Source organism: Ranitomeya variabilis, chromosome 8 (genome assembly GCF_051348905.1).
Source record: "Ranitomeya variabilis isolate aRanVar5 chromosome 8, aRanVar5.hap1, whole genome shotgun sequence".
Lineage (NCBI taxonomy): Eukaryota > Metazoa > Chordata > Amphibia > Anura > Dendrobatidae > Ranitomeya > Ranitomeya variabilis.
The window spans coordinates 48,985,418-49,001,719 of record NC_135239.1 but is presented as its reverse complement, the minus strand read 5'-3'; the positions used below and the strand labels follow the sequence as shown (position 1 = coordinate 49,001,719).

The 16,302-nt window shown below is 42.1% G+C and overlaps 1 long non-coding RNA gene across 1 annotated transcript in view; it reads right to left on the bottom strand.

The window, feature by feature from the left end:
* The window catches only part of LOC143787864 (uncharacterized), a 33,744-nt gene that overhangs the window by 8,576 nt on the left and 8,866 nt on the right, over window positions 1-16,302 (bottom strand). The window contains exon 2 of the long non-coding RNA XR_013218487.1: window positions 2,822-2,891. This is a non-coding gene — a long non-coding RNA (uncharacterized LOC143787864). The remainder of the gene's footprint in view (window positions 1-2,821; window positions 2,892-16,302) is intronic.

Below are 16,302 nucleotides of genomic sequence, written 5' to 3'. Positions count from 1 at the left end.
GGGACGTCACCAAACAGTGACATCGGCTACGCTACCTTGTTACGTCTAAAACTACACTGTACTAACTACAATTTTTTTTCTAAAAAAAAAAAAACGGACGTCGCTTAGACTGCAACGTCCGCTACGCTAACTAGCTAAAAAAAAAAAGTCCTGTGGCGCAGTCTCTGATCAGCAGCGATACTGATCAGAGCGCTGCGGACACAGGAAGAGCACGAATGCTCTGCGCAGGACGCAGCGCACAGGAAAAAAAGCGCAAAAAAGTGCGCAAAAAATTTCAATTGGAGGGTGGGGAGGGGGAGGGAGGGGGTACTGGAACAGGGATGGTGGGATGGGAAAGGGGTGGGGGAGGTGCTGCTGCTGTGATCACAGGCCTCACACAGCAGCAGATGGCAGCAGAGAGCACAAGCACGAAGCTGGAGCAGGAGCAGCACAGGAGGCAGGAGATCGCAGGGACGATCGCACTGGCCACCAATGGATTCCTTCACTCAGCTGACACAGAGGGGCTTAGACCACCGCTCTGCACGCCAAATCTGAGAGAAAGATGGCGTGCAGGGCGGTGATCGGTAAATTAACCCCTTTGGCGCTGATTGGCTAGAAGCTATTGTTCAGCCAATCAGCGCCATAGGGGTTAATCAGGTGAGGTGACGTGGCGATCACCCCACCTACTGTGACGGCTGTGATTGGTGTGACGTCACACAGCATCAATCACAGCCTGTCACATGCTTTTTTTTTTTTTTTTTTAACTTTATTGTCATTTCGCTGTGATTGGCTGGTCAGAATTGACCAGCCAATCACAGCGATCGCTGATGCGGGGGGGCGGTGCAGCCCCCCGGAGCTACGAGCAGAGATGGTCTGCTGTCAGGGACAGCAGCCATCAGAACCCGATCACCGCGCGATGCGACGCGGTGACCGGAAAATGGCGGCGCCGCACTAGTACTGCGGCTGGCACAAATGCAATGCCGGCAGCGCAGTACTAGTACAGCGCATGTCGCGAAGGGGTTAAATCACCCCCCTTTCACCCCATTCAAAATAAATCAATAAAAAATCAAACCTACACATATTTGGTATCGCCGCGTTCAGAATCGCCCGACCTATCAATAAAAAAAAGCATTAACCTGATCGCTAAACAGCGTAGCGAGAAAAAAATTAGAAACTCCAGAATTATGTTTTTTTTGGTCGCCGCAACATTGCATTAAAATCAAAAGAACGGGTGAGCAAAAGAACGTATCTGCACCAAAATGGTATCATTAAAAATGCCAGCTCGGCACACAAAAAATAAGCCCTTAACCGACCCCAGATCATGAAAAATGGAGATGCTACGGGTATTGGAAAATGGAGCAAATTTTTATTTTTTTTTAGCAAAGTTTGGAATTTTTTTTTCACCACTTACATAAAAAATAACCTAGTCATGTTAGGTGTCTATGAACGTGTACTGACCTGGAGAATCATAATGGCAGGTCAGTTTTAGCATTTAGTGAAGCTAGTAAAAAAGCCAAGCAAAAAATAAGTGTGGGACTGCACTTTTTTTTGCAATTTCACCGCACTTGAAATTTTTTTCCTGTTTTCTAGTACACGACATGCTAAAACCAATGATGTCGTTCAAAAGTACAACTTGTTTTGCAAAAAATAATCCCTTACATGGCCATATTGATGGAAAAATAAAAAAGTTATGGCTCTGGGAAGGAGGGGAGTGAAAAACGAACACGGAAAATGGAAAATCCCAAGGTCATGAAGGGGTTAAAAAATCAATATTTATTTCATCAATAAATAAATATTTTAGTGAAAAAAACCTAAATAATTAAAGTAAAATATTAAAGCACACATATGTAGTATCCCTGCGTCCGTAACGATCCGCCCTATAAAACTGTCCCACTAGTTAACCCCTTTAGTGAACACCATAAAAAAAGCAAAAAAATGCTTTATCATAATACCGCCGAACAAACAGTGGAAAAACACGCGATCAAAAAGACAGCTATAAATAAACATGGTACCGCTGAAAATGTCATCTTGTCCCACAAAAAAACAAGCTCCCGTACAGTGTTATCAGCGAAAAAATAAGAAAAGTTATAGCTCTCAGAATAAATCGATGCAAAAAACTATTATTTTTTATATAAAATAGTTTTTATTGTATAAAAAACACCAAAACATAAAAAAAGATAGAAATGAGGAATTGCTGTAATCGTAATGACCCGATGAATAAAACTGCCTTATCAATTTTATCCCACGTGGAATGGTATAAGAAATTCATGAATTGCTGGTTTTTGTTCATTCTGCCTCACAAAATCCAGAATAAAAAGAGATAAAAAAACGTCATGTGCCAGTGGTCATAATTGTAAAAATTGGCCCGGTCATTAACATACAAACAACCCTCAGGAGTAAAGGGTTTAAGGACACAAAATTAAAAGTTTTTAAATTGCTAAATTTTCTAAATTTTTGCCAAATTTCCACTTTGTTCATAAACAAAGCGCAAGTCTTAACGAAGAAATTTTGCCACTAACATGAAGTACATGTCAAGAAAAAACAATTCTTCATCATTTCTCTTGGGGTGAAATTAATAGGTTCCCCACAGAATATTGCTGAATATTTCTATTGTTATTATTAGGGGTCACAGCAGAGAAATACCATGTCTTCGATCATCACAAAAAAAAAAAGAAATAAAATGGGATCAAAACATCATATTTATCCAAATATGATACCATTAAAAATCACAGCTTGGCCCATAAAAAAGCAAGTTAAAATTCCCAGAAAATTATGAAACAAACCACTTTTTTTTTACTTCAAAATTTTTTAAGCCATTAAAATAACAAAAATATTATACTACCTTGGTATTGCTGTAATTTCATTTATATAGAGAATGATGTTGCCAAGTCGTTTGTGCCAAACCATGAACGCTGTAAAAGTAAGAAAGTTATTATTCTTGGAAAAAGGAGAGGAAAAAATAAAAAAAAAGGAAACTTAATGCACAAGTTGATAACATAGTAGAAGGATGATACAAATAGTAGTGTTACAGCTAAAGGATAATTCTCATAGTATAATCCACTCAATGAGGTTATTATGGTATTATTAATACAAGTATAGAGATAATGCACATAGTGATAACAAAGTAATGTAGGAATAACACATGCAACAATGTATTGTCATATAACAGGAAAAACTCTATAACGATAGCACAATGCAAGAGTAACGCACATAATGATGTCACTGTACAGTAATAATGCAAAACATGATGCTTCAGCACAAAGGAGGTACAAGGTTTTTCATTTGCAAGAATTACAAACTCGAAAAAATGCAAAGAATAAGGTATCGCGCTAAACCAACTAAAACAAACTTATGATATGGGTTTTGCAAAACCCTATTACACCCACAGACTACCAATGATGGAACTGCCAGAGCTGACAACAATCATATATAGGGGTAGTGTTAAACACTTACTCGTTAACTGAGTCGTGGAAGATGGCGCCAATCAGGGTCCATGACGAAGAGGGACGGAGTCCCTCAAAACGTGTTGGTTAGCTTTTTGCCCCATCCTAGCTCCGTAGCTTTGTGACGTCACACGCTGCAGAGCAGTGTCGGCCATTTTTTTTTTAGCCACGCATCCAGGATCGCCACCGGCTGGGGCGCTTCTGGCTCTGCGCGTCCTCCAACTACTACTACAGGTTCTCCTGCCGCCTGATTGTCTGGAACCCTCAGCAACAACACCCGCAGGCTGTAACACCGATTGGCACCATCTTCCACGACTCAGTTAACGAGTAAGTGTTTAACACTACCCCTATATATGATTGTTATCAGCTCTGGCAGTTCCATCATTGGTAGTCTGTGGGTGTAATAGGGTTTTGCAAAACCCATATCATAAGTTTGTTTTAGTTGGTTTAGTGCGATACCTTATTCTTTGCATTTTTTCTGGTTCACCTGTAGGTGTGACAGGTGAGGCACGGCACCTGTCCGGTATCAGCAGCTTTCACTGATCCATCATTAGCGCCAGTGTGTTAATTTCCTATTTGAAGAATTACAAACTATATTCTACTTCCATGTGAATATGGGCATCTAAAATGGATATTCCCATCTCCAAGATCCTATTCCAATATGTAGTAGGTGTAGTAATAAAAATATTAGCAAATTCCTCCAATTAGAAATGTAGTATAGTTTTTCTAATTCGCTATGACTCTTTTTTCATGTGCAGGCATTGCAAGACCTTAGGTATCCATGGTTACGACCACTAGCAGCTAGCAAACTAACTGTCACTATATCAGTGGTCGTAACCATGGATATCTAAGGTCCTGCAATGCCTGCACATGAGGAAAGAGACATAGCGATTCAGAAAAACTATACTACATTTCTAATGGGAGGGATTTGCTAATATTATGACTACTACATCTACTACATATTGGGATAGGATCTTGGATATAAGTCTTCATACACGTTAGATAGCTGCCAGCTGAAATTATCATTTGGTCAACTGTAGGAGTGAGCGGATGAAGCAAAATGAGAATGTTCCTGTTTGAGTGGATTTTCCGAGGAAATTTGATTTTCATTGAAGTTATTCTCTAAGAATTTAATATCTCTACTTATGTTCTAGGGTCTCTCCAGATCCCAAAAAAAACACACTTTTACCTGCCTCACCAGACACCTCTCTAGCCCTTCTGCTCCTCCTGTCTGGTTCTCGCTGCATCTACAGATCAGAACCATAATGTCACGATGCTGTGACCTTTTACACACCTGCACCGAATCCTCCCAGAAGTTCTGACCCAGCATGAGAAGCCTGGTGATTTCACTAAGATCAGCAGCAATCTGAAAATGCATCGAAGACAGCCTGGAGATGTGGAGTGGCCAGAGAAGTGAGCGGTAAGGAAAGTATAAGTTTTTTTTTACTTTTTAACATTATCATAGCCTTTTATGGCTCACAAAAATGGTGGCCAACAGCCACAATTTTGCTGATGCTGTGTGGCAGCAAACAACAACAAAAATCCACATTTTGACAAATGCAAATTTGTAAAAAATTAAATTCCACTTGAATTTATTTGCAGATCTCTACTCAACTGCTATCTTTTCAGACTCCCCCATACACAGGAACACAAGGATCTGCCAAATATTCCTGTGTTCTCTGGCAGCGAGAACAAAGTTATTGGCCGTTGGAAATCCAATGTGCCAGATCTTTCTCTCACAACATCATCTGTCTGGGTAAAGTCAGCTGATTCCGCTGAAATCTATGCATTTGGCCAACTTTGGTGTAACGTGTATGGGGACATTTGGGTTTGGGGCTTTATATGGACTGTTATAAGTCTGCTACCCTAATAGTTGTTTCCAAAGAAATATGGTTTTCAGTTTATAAATTCAGATTCTATTTTTCATGCTGGTGTACATAGGAGAAATTGTCACCGGTTATAAAAAGCATCTAGAACATACAATATTCCTTTTTTACTTTTTTTATGTAAAAATTAAAATGTCTAACTTTTTTCAGTTACTCAGAATTTGAAAATGTACTTTGATTACTATCCCTCAATAAACTAGCCCAAAATTTGCTAAATATTGTACTTGAAAATTGGGGATGTAATTACCGAGAAATACCTTATTTCTTTTATTCAATCAAATACTTATTCATAGTTGAAAATGTTCAAAGTATCACATTTTACACCACCAGAAAAAAGTTTTCATTTTATTACTTAATTAAAATGTTTTCTATTGCTACATGTGTCTACTTAAATTGACACTCCTCTTCATCAGCTCATTCATTCGATCTTTACAATTTCCAAAAATATTTTAATTCATAATTAATGATCTTTTTCTATGAACCTGGAAGTAAAAATAATATGAATGGCATTTAATTTATAGAATTATGGGTATCATCTAAAGGTCATTTACAGAAATATTCTATTCAATATCTTTCAAGCGCCATCAGCTAATCCTAAAGCTTTTGAAGTTCTACGAAAAATAACAAGGTACTTTATCCTGCCATTTCGTTTCGACATGTCGGCTGGACAGTCAAATCTCTGTCCATTTAATTAAATTGTACATCATTCTGTAAGGTATTTCCTATAGGTGTAAGCAAACTTGTGTCTGTTTCAGAAGAAAAGCAATTATGGTCTTTCCATTGCATACTGTGCCTATTTAGACAAAATTTCATAACATAACAATCATATAATAATGCCAACATACACCTTAAGAGCAAATAGAAAATGTAAATAAATATATTTTCTAATAAGGAATTAAGACTGTGAACCCCTGTGCGGACAATGATAAACTGTAAGTGCTATGGAATAAGTGCTGTATAAGTAAGGAAAATGAATAAATAAATACATTTATTGGAGGCTAATTGATAGAATTCACATTTTAACAAAACCACTGATAGTATCACCAAGGGTCGTGAGCTTGTAAGGAGGAAGACTGGGCTGCGGGTACCTGTATTGAGCCACGTCCGGAACTGTCAGGGCTGCATTCCATGTTGCCCTGGGAAAGGAATAGGGGACCAGACAGGTCACATGACCAGGTAGGTCACATGACCAGGTAAGAGGGGACATGCTTAAGCTAGAAACAGAGCAAAAAGCACGCAAAGTAACAGTTTCCCGCTGGCAACACGAGCAGAAGCAGGCTCCGCAGGGTGACAGGTAACACGGAGATGAGCAGCAGCAGAGATTAAGTGAGCGCTCCAGACAGACAGCGGGTGTGCAACGCGCCGCATGCCTAGCTACACAGAGGGCTGCGCTCATGCGGAGGAGTGTGTGCCAGGTGCAGGGTCCCAAGGTGCATCCCCCTTTATCGATAGACTAGATGGTGGCCTGATTCTAATGCATCGGGTATTCTAGAATATGTATGTCCACGTAGTGTATTGCCCAGCCACGTAGTTTATTGCCCAGCCACGTAGTATATTGCACAGCCACGTAGTATGTAGTATATTTGTCAGCCACGTAGTATATTGCCCAGTAATGTAGTATATTGGCCAGTGGCATAAAATAAAAAATAAACATAAACTCACCTTAGTCCTGGCTCCTGTGTACGGTGCACGCGGCAGCTTCCAGTCCCAGGGTTGGTATGACTATCAGCGCAGGACCTGTGATGACGTCGTGGTCACATGACCGTGACGTCATGGCAGGTCCTTCTCACGCAGGCGCGCAGGCCCTGTCATGATGTCGCAGTCACATGACCGTGACGTCATGACAGGTCCTTCTCCCATAGCATCCTTAGCACCGGAACCTGCCGGCGGACAGGACACGACGTCGGAGGGTGAGAATAAAGTTTTTTGTTTTTTTTATTATTATTATTTGTAACATTAGATCGTTTTACTATTGATGCAGTATACGCAGCATCAATAGTAAAAACTTGGTCATACAGGGTTAATAGCTGCATAACCAGAGAGCGTTACACCGCACTCCGGTAATGCTGGCATTAACCCTGTGTGAGGGCTGACTGGATGACTGGAGGGGAGTATGGAGCGGGCACTGACTGCGGGGAGGAAAGAGCGGCCATATTGCCGCCGGACTGTGGCCGTCGCTGATTGGTCGTGGCAATGGTAATGGGTGTTTTGCCACGACCAATCAGCGACTTGGATTCCATGACAGACAGAGTCCGCGACTAGGGTTGAGCGAAACGGGTCGATCATTTTCAAAAGTCGCCGACTTTTGGCTAAGTCGGCGTCTCATGAAACCCGATCCGACCCCTGTGCTTGTCGGCCATGCGGTACGCGACTTTCGCGCCAAAGTCGCGTTTCAATGACGCGAAAAGCGCCATTTCTCAGCCAATGAAGGTGAACGCAGAGTGTGGGCAGCGTGATGACATAGATCCTGGTCCCCACCATCTTAGAGAAGGGCATTGCAGTGATTGGCTTGCTGTCTGCGGCGTCACAGGGGCTATAAAGGGGCGTTCCCGCCGACCGCCATCTTACTGCTGCTGATCTGAGCTTAGGGACAGGTTGCTGCCGCTTTGTCAGAAGCAGGGAGAGCGTTAGGCAGGGTCCACTAACCACCAAACCGCTTGTGCTGCAGCGATTTCCACTGTCCAACACCACCTTCGGTGTGCAGGGACTGTGGAAGCTATTTTTTTTTTTTTTCCCCTCAGCGCTGTAGCTCATTGGGCTGCCCTAGAAGGCTCCGTGATAGCTGTATTGCTGTGTGTACGCCACTGTGGAAACCAACTGCTTTTTTCAAAGCACATATCCTCTTGTTCCTTCCTTTCTGCACAGCTATCTTTTTTGTTTGTCCACACTTTTTATTTAATTTGTGCATCAGTCCACTCCTATTGCTGCCTGCCATACCTGGCTGAGATTACTGCAGGGAGATAGTAATTGTAGGACAGTCCCTGTTTTTTTTTTTTTTTTTTTTTGTGGGAGATTAAGATTGGCATTTCTGCTACAGTGCCATCCCTGTGTGTGCCATCTCTCACTGAGTGGGCCATAGAAAGCCTATTTATTTTTTCCGTGATTTGTGTTCTAAATTCTACCTCAACACAAAAACACTACATCAATCAGTGGGAGAAAAATATTGGCCTCAGTCAGGGCTTGTGTGCCACTGCTGTGTGTGCTATCTCTCATTCAGTGGGCTATAGAAAGCCTATTTTTTTTTTTTTTTTTTTTAATATTATTTGGTTTCTAAAGTCTCCCTGAAAAAAAAAAAAATACCTAAAAAAACAGTGGGAGAGTAATATTGCCCTTTCAGCTTGTGTGCCAGTCTTGACTCCTGGGTGTGCCACCTCTCTCTCTCATTCAGTGGGCCATAGAAAGGCTATTTTTTTTTTGTTTTTTTTAATATTATTTGGTTTCTAAAGTCTCCCTGAAAAAAAAAAAAAATACATAAAAAAACAGTGGGAGAGTAATATTGCCCTTTCAGCTTGTGTGCCAGTCTTGACTCCTGGGTGTGCCACCTCTCTCCCTCTCATTCAGTGGGCCATAGAAAGCATTTTTTTTTTTCCTTGATTTGTGTTCTAAAATCTACCTCAACACAAAAACACTACATCAATCAGTGGGAGAAAAATATTGGCCTCAGTCAGGGCTTGTGTGCCACTGCTGTGTGTGCTATCTCTCATTCAGTGGGCTATAGAAAGCCTATTTATTTATTTATTTTTTTTCTTATTATTTGGTTTCTAAAGTCTCCCTGAAAAAAAAAAAAAAAACATACAAAAAACAGTGGGAGAGTAATATTGCCCTTTCAGCTTGTGTGCCAGTCTTGACTCCTGGGTGTGCCACCTCTCTCTCTCATTCAGTGGGCCATAGAAAGGCTATTTTTTTTTTTGTTTTTTTAATATTATTTGGTTTCTAAAGTCTCCCTGAAAAAAAAAAAATACCTAAAAAAACAGTGGGAGAGTAATATTGCCCTTTCAGCTTGTGTGCCAGTCTTGACTCCTGGGTGTGCCACCTCTCTCCCTCTCATTCAGTGGGCCATAGAAAGCCTATTTATTTTTTTTTTTTAAATATTATTGGGTTTCTAAAGTCTCCCTTAAAAAACAAAAAATACAAAAAAAAACAGTGGGAGAGTAATATTGCCCTTTCAGCTTGTGTGCCAGTCTTGACTCCTGGGTGTGCCACCTCTCTCCCTTTCATTCAGTGGGCCATAGAAAGCCTATTTATTTATTTTTTTAAAATATTATTGGGTTTCTAAAGTCTCCCTTAAAAAACAAAAAATACATAAAAAAACAGTGGGAGAGTAATATTGCCCTTTCAGCTTGTGTGCCAGTCTTGACTCCTGGGTGTGCCACCTCTCTCTCTCATTCAGTGGGCCATAGAAAGGCTATTTTTTTTTTTGGTTTTTTTAATATTATTTGGTTTCTAAAGTCTCCCTGAAAAAAAAAAAATACCTAAAAAAACAGTGGGAGAGTAATATTGCCCTTTCAGCTTGTGTGCCAGTCTTGACTCCTGGGTGTGCCACCTCTCTCTCTCATTCAGTGGGCCATAGAAAGGCTATTTTTTTTTTGTTTTTTTAATATTATTTGGTTTCTAAAGTCTCCCTGAAAAAAAAAAAAAATACATAAAAAAACAGTGGGAGAGTAATATTGCCCTTTCAGCTTGTGTGCCAGTCTTGACTCCTGGGTGTGCCACCTCTCTCCCTCTCATTCAGTGGGCCATAGAAAGCATTTTTTTTTTTCCTTGATTTGTGTTCTAAAATCTACCTCAACACAAAAACACTACATCAATCAGTGGGAGAAAAATATTGGCCTCAGTCAGGGCTTGTGTGCCACTGCTGTGTGTGCTATCTCTCATTCAGTGGGCTATAGAAAGCCTATTTATTTATTTATTTTTTTTCTTATTATTTGGTTTCTAAAGTCTCCCTGAAAAAAAAAAAAAAAACATACAAAAAACAGTGGGAGAGTAATATTGCCCTTTCAGCTTGTGTGCCAGTCTTGACTCCTGGGTGTGCCACCTCTCTCTCTCATTCAGTGGGCCATAGAAAGGCTATTTTTTTTTTTGTTTTTTTAATATTATTTGGTTTCTAAAGTCTCCCTGAAAAAAAAAAATACCTAAAAAAACAGTGGGAGAGTAATATTGCCCTTTCAGCTTGTGTGCCAGTCTTGACTCCTGGGTGTGCCACCTCTCTCCCTCTCATTCAGTGGGCCATAGAAAGCCTATTTATTTTTTTTTTTTAAATATTATTGGGTTTCTAAAGTCTCCCTTAAAAAACAAAAAATACAAAAAAAAACAGTGGGAGAGTAATATTGCCCTTTCAGCTTGTGTGCCAGTCTTGACTCCTGGGTGTGCCACCTCTCTCCCTTTCATTCAGTGGGCCATAGAAAGCCTATTTATTTATTTTTTTTAAATATTATTGGGTTTCTAAAGTCTCCCTTAAAAAACAAAAAATACATAAAAAAACAGTGGGAGAGTAATATTGCCCTTTCAGCTTGTGTGCCAGTCTTGACTCCTGGGTGTGCCACCTCTCTCTCTCATTCAGTGGGCCATAGAAAGGCTATTTTTTTTTTTGGTTTTTTTAATATTATTTGGTTTCTAAAGTCTCCCTGAAATAAAAAAAAACTTAAAAAAACAGTGGGAGAGTAATATTGCCCTTTCAGCTTGTGTGCCAGTCTTGACTCCTGGGTGTGCCACCTCTCTCTCTCATTCAGTGGGCCATAGAAAGGCTATTTTTTTTTTGGTTTTTTTAATATTATTTGGTTTCTAAAGTCTCCCTGAAAAAAAAAAAAAAAACATACAAAAAACAGTGGGAGAGTAATATTGCCCTTTCAGCTTGTGTGCCAGTCTTGACTCCTGGGTGTGCCACCTCTCTCTCATTCAGTGGGCCATAGAAAGCATTTTTTTTTTTCCTTGATTTGTGTTCTAAAATCTACCTCAACACAAAAACACTACATCAATCAGTGGGAGAAAAATATTGGCCTCAGTCAGGGCTTGTGTGCCACTGCTGTGTGTGCTATCTCTCATTCAGTGGGCTATAGAAAGCCTATTTATTTATTTATTTTTTTTCTTATTATTTGGTTTCTAAAGTCTCCCTGAAAAAAAAAAAAAAAACATTAAAAAACAGTGGGAGAGTAATATTGCCCTTTCAGCTTGTGTGCCAGTCTTGACTCCTGGGTGTGCCACCTCTCTCCCTCTCATTCAGTGGGCCATAGAAAGCCTATTTATTTTTTTTTTAAATATTATTGGGTTTCTAAAGTCTCCCTTAAAAAACAAAAAATACATAAAAAAACAGTGGGAGAGTAATATTGCCCTTTCAGCTTGTGTGCCAGTCTTGACTCCTGGGTGTGCCACCTCTCTCTCTCATTCAGTGGGCCATAGAAAGGCTATTTTTTTTTTTGTTTTTTTAATATTATTTGGTTTCTAAAGTCTCCCTGAAAAAAAAAAAAAAAACCTAAAAAAAACAGTGGGAGAGTAATATTGCCCTTTCAGCTTGTGTGCCAGTCTTGACTCCTGGGTGTGCCACCTCTCTCCCTCTCATTCAGTGGGCCATAGAAAGCCTATTTATTTATTTTTTTTAAAATATTATTGGGTTTCTAAAGTCTCCCTTAAAAAACAAAAAATACAAAAAAAAAACAGTGGGAGAGTAATATTGCACTTTCAGCTTGTGTGCCAGTCTTGACTCCTGGGTGTGCCACCTCTCTCCCTTTCATTCAGTGGGCCATAGAAAGCCTATTTATTTTTTTTTAAAAAATATTATTGGGTTTCTAAAGTCTCCCTTAAAAAACAAAAAATACATAAAAAAACAGTGGGAGAGTAATATTGCCCTTTCAGCTTGTGTGCCAGTCTTGACTCCTGGGTGTGCCACCTCTCTCTCTCATTCAGTGGGCCATAGAAAGGCTATTTTTTTTTTTTTGGTTTTTTTAATATTATTTGGTTTCTAAAGTCTCCCTGAAATAAAAAAAAAACTTAAAAAAACAGTGGGAGAGTAATATTGCCCTTTCAGCTTGTGCGCCAGTCTTGACTCCTGGGTGTGCCACCTCTCTCTCTCTAATTGTGGGCCATAGAAAGCCTTTTTTTTTTTTTTTTTTAATATTATTTGGTTTCTAAAGTCTCCCTGAGAAAAAAAAAAAAATAAATTAGGTGGTAGATTAATATTGACATTAGTGCTTGAGTGACAGTCCTGCGTGTGTGTCATCTCTGTGATTTTGTGCCACAGAAAACAGAGTGTGTAACATTGTGCCTGATTTTCCTTGTGGTCTCACCAACCTGTTAAGGGATATTGAAATCATACTGAAGTTATAGCTCACCGTGTAAGTTGTTTGACAGCAACAAATAAAGTTACTTTGGTTAAGATTTTAAAACAATGAGGAAGTCTGGTGCAAGAGGTCGTCGTGGGCGTTCATTGTCAGCTGGTAATGATGGTAGTGGTAGTGGAGCATCAGGTGGTCGTGGGGATAAAAATATTCCACCTAAGTCTGGAGCTGTGGAGCCAGTTTCGTCGTCAGGCTACACAAGGCCTCGAACGCTCTCTTTTCTGGGAGTAGGAAAACCGCTTTTAAAGGCGGAGCAGCAACAGCAAGTTTTGGCTTACATTGCAGACTCAGCCTCTAGCTCTTTTGCCTCCTCTTCCGAAACTGGTTAATGTAAAAGCAGCGCGTCGCTTGTGGATGTTCACGGTCAGGGACAAGTCGCTTCCTTGTCCTCCTCAGCAAAAACTACAACAAGAGAGAAGGATGCAGCAGGCGACACAACGGGTCACTCCATGGAGCTCTTTACACATACCGTCCCTGGCTTAGAAAGTGAAACATTTAACAGGCCATGCCCATTACAAGTATATTCTGACATGGAGTGCACTGATGCACAGCCACAGCCAGAGTACTATGCTGCTCCTTTGACTCAGACCACCACATTGCCCTCTCAGGGTACAGATCCACAATCAGACCCTGATGAGACTATGTTGCCCCGCCACGAACGCTATACCACCGACCGACACAGTGACACAGACGAAGTTGCACACGAGCTCGAAGAGGAGGTAATAGATGACCCAGTTATTGACCCCGATTGGCAGCCATTGGGGGAACAGGGTGCAGGCGGCAGTAGTTCAGAAGCGGAGGTGGAGGTGGGGCCGCAGCAGGCATCAACATCGCAACAGGTTCCATCTGCCGGGCCCGTATCTGGCCCAAAACGCGTGTCAAAGCCAAAACCTGTTGGAGCACAGCGTTGCCATCCGGTTAAAGCTCAGTCTGCAATCCCTGAAAAGGGATCCGAGTCTAGGAAGAGTGCAGTCTGGCATTTTTTTAAACAACATCCAACTGATCAGCGCAAAGTCATCTGTCAAAAATGTTCAACTAGCTTAAGCAGAGGTCAGAATCTGAAAAGTCTAAATACTAGTTGCATGCATAGACACTTAACCACCATGCATTTTCAAGCCTGGACTAACTACCAAACGTCCCTCAAGGTTGTAGCACCCTCGGCCAATGAAGCTAGATAGTCAGCAACGCAACATCCCTTCCGTCACTGTAAGGCCACCATTTTCCGCACCACCGGCAGTATCTGTGCAGGTTTCTTTGCCAGCCAAAAGCAGTCAGGGTCAGGGAATCACCAGTTTTGTAGGAGGAAATATTGCATCTAGGGCACCGGCGGAAACAATACCGTCTCCAACCGTCTCTCAGTCTGCCATGTACACCGGCACACCTGAAAGTTCCACGATCTCCAGCTCTCCAGTCCAGCTCACCCTACATGAGACTCTGGTTAGAAAAAGGAAGTACTTATCCTCGCATCCGCGTACACAGTGTTTTAACGCCCACATAGCTAGACTAATCTCGTTAGAGATGATGCCCTACCGGTTAGTTGAAAGCGAAGCTTTCAAAGCCCTGATGGAGTACGCTGAACCACGATACGAGCTACCCAGTCGACACTTTTTTTCCAGAAAAGCCATCCCAGCCCTGCACCAGCATGTTAAACAGCGCATCGTCCATGCACTCAGGCAATCTGTGAGTACAAAGGTGCACCTGACTACAGATGCATGGACCAGTAGGCATGGCCAGGGACGTTATGTGTCCATCACGGCACACTGGGTGAATGTGGTGGATGCAGGGTCCACAGGCGACATCAATTTAGGGACAGTTGTGCCTAGCCCACGGTCTAGGAAACAGTTGGCTGTAGGCGTTCGCACCCCCTCCTCCTCCTCCTCCTCGTCCTCCTGCAGAAGCTACAGCTCTTCCACAGAACGCAGTCTGCCAACCACTCCATCGGCAGATGACACTGTTGCACACCAGTTGTCCCATTATGGGCCAGCTACTGCCAAGCGTCAGCAGGCTGTATTGGCTATGAAGTGCTTGGGCGACAACAGACACACCGCGGAAGTTCTGTCCGAGTTCTTGCAACAAGAAACACAGTCGTGGCTGGGCACAGTAGATCTTGAGGCAGGCAAGGTAGTGAGTGATAACGGAAGGAATTTCATGGCTGCCATCTCCCTTTCCCAACTGAAACACATTCCTTGCCTGGCTCACACCTTAAACCTGGTGGTGCAGTGCTTATTGAAAACTTATCCTGGGTTCTCCGACCTGCTCCTCAAAGTGCGTGCACTTTGCTCACATATCCGACGTTCGCCTGTACACGCCAGCCGTATGCAGACCTATCAGCGGTCTTTGAACCTTCCCCAGCATCGCCTAATCATAGACGTTGCAACAAAGTGGAACTCAACACTGCACATGCTTCAGAGACTGTGCGAACAGAGGCGTGCTGTTATTTATTTGTGGGAGGATACACGGGCAGGCAGTAGGATGGCAGACATGGAGTTGTCAGGTGTGCAGTGGTCTAAGATACAAGACATGTGTCAAGTCCTTCAGTGTTTTGAGGAATGCACACGGCTGGTTAGTGCAGACAACGCCGTAATAAGCATGAGCATCCCCCTAATGCGTCTGCTGATGCAAAGTTTGACGCACATAAAGGAGCAGGCGTCTGCACCAGAGGAAGAGGAAAGCCTTGATGACAGTCAGCCATTGTCTGGTCAGGGCAGTGTACAGGACGAGGTAGCGGGCGAAGAGGAGGTGGAGGACGAGGAGGATGATGGGGATGAGTATATTTTTAATGCCGAACCTTTCCCGGGGGCACAGGAAATTGGTTGCGTGTCACGGCCGGGTTCTGGTTTTTTGAGGGACACAAGTGACGTAGATTTGCCTGCAACTGCCCCTCAACCAATCACAACCGGAGATTTGACAACTGGAACTTTGGCCCACATGGCGGATTATGCCTTACGTATCCTAAAAAGGGACACACGCATTACGAAAATGATGAACGATGACGATTACTGGTTGGCCTGCCTCCTTGATCCACGCTATAAAGGCAAATTGCAAAATATTATGCCACATGAGAACTTGGAACTAATATTAGCAACCAAACAATCAACTCTTGTTGACCGTTTGCTTCAGGCATTCCCAGCACACAGCGCACGTGATCGTTCTCACACGAGCTCCAGGGGGCAGCAGACTAGGAGTGTTAGGGGTGCACACATCAGAAGTGGCGTTGGACAGAGGGGTTTTCTGACCAGGTTGTGGAGTGATTTTGCTATGACCGCAGACAGGACAGGTACTGCTGCATCAATTGAAAGTGACAGGAGACAACATTTGTCCAGTATGGTTACTAACTATTTTTCATCCCTTATCGATGTTCTCCCTCAACCGTCATTCCCATTTGATTACTGGGCCTCCAAATTAGACACCTGGCCAGAATTGGCAGAATATGCATTGCAGGAGCTTGCTTGCCCGGCAGCAAGTGTCCTATCAGAAAGAGTATTCAGTGCTGCAGGTTCAATATTAACCGAAAAAAGGACTCGTCTGGCTACCCAAAATGTTGACGATCTAACATTCATTAAAATGAACCACAACTGGATTTCGAAATCTTTTGCCCCACCTTGCCCGGCCGACACCTAGCTTTCCTATGAAAAGCTCTTGCCTGTGAATTACTTTTCTAAT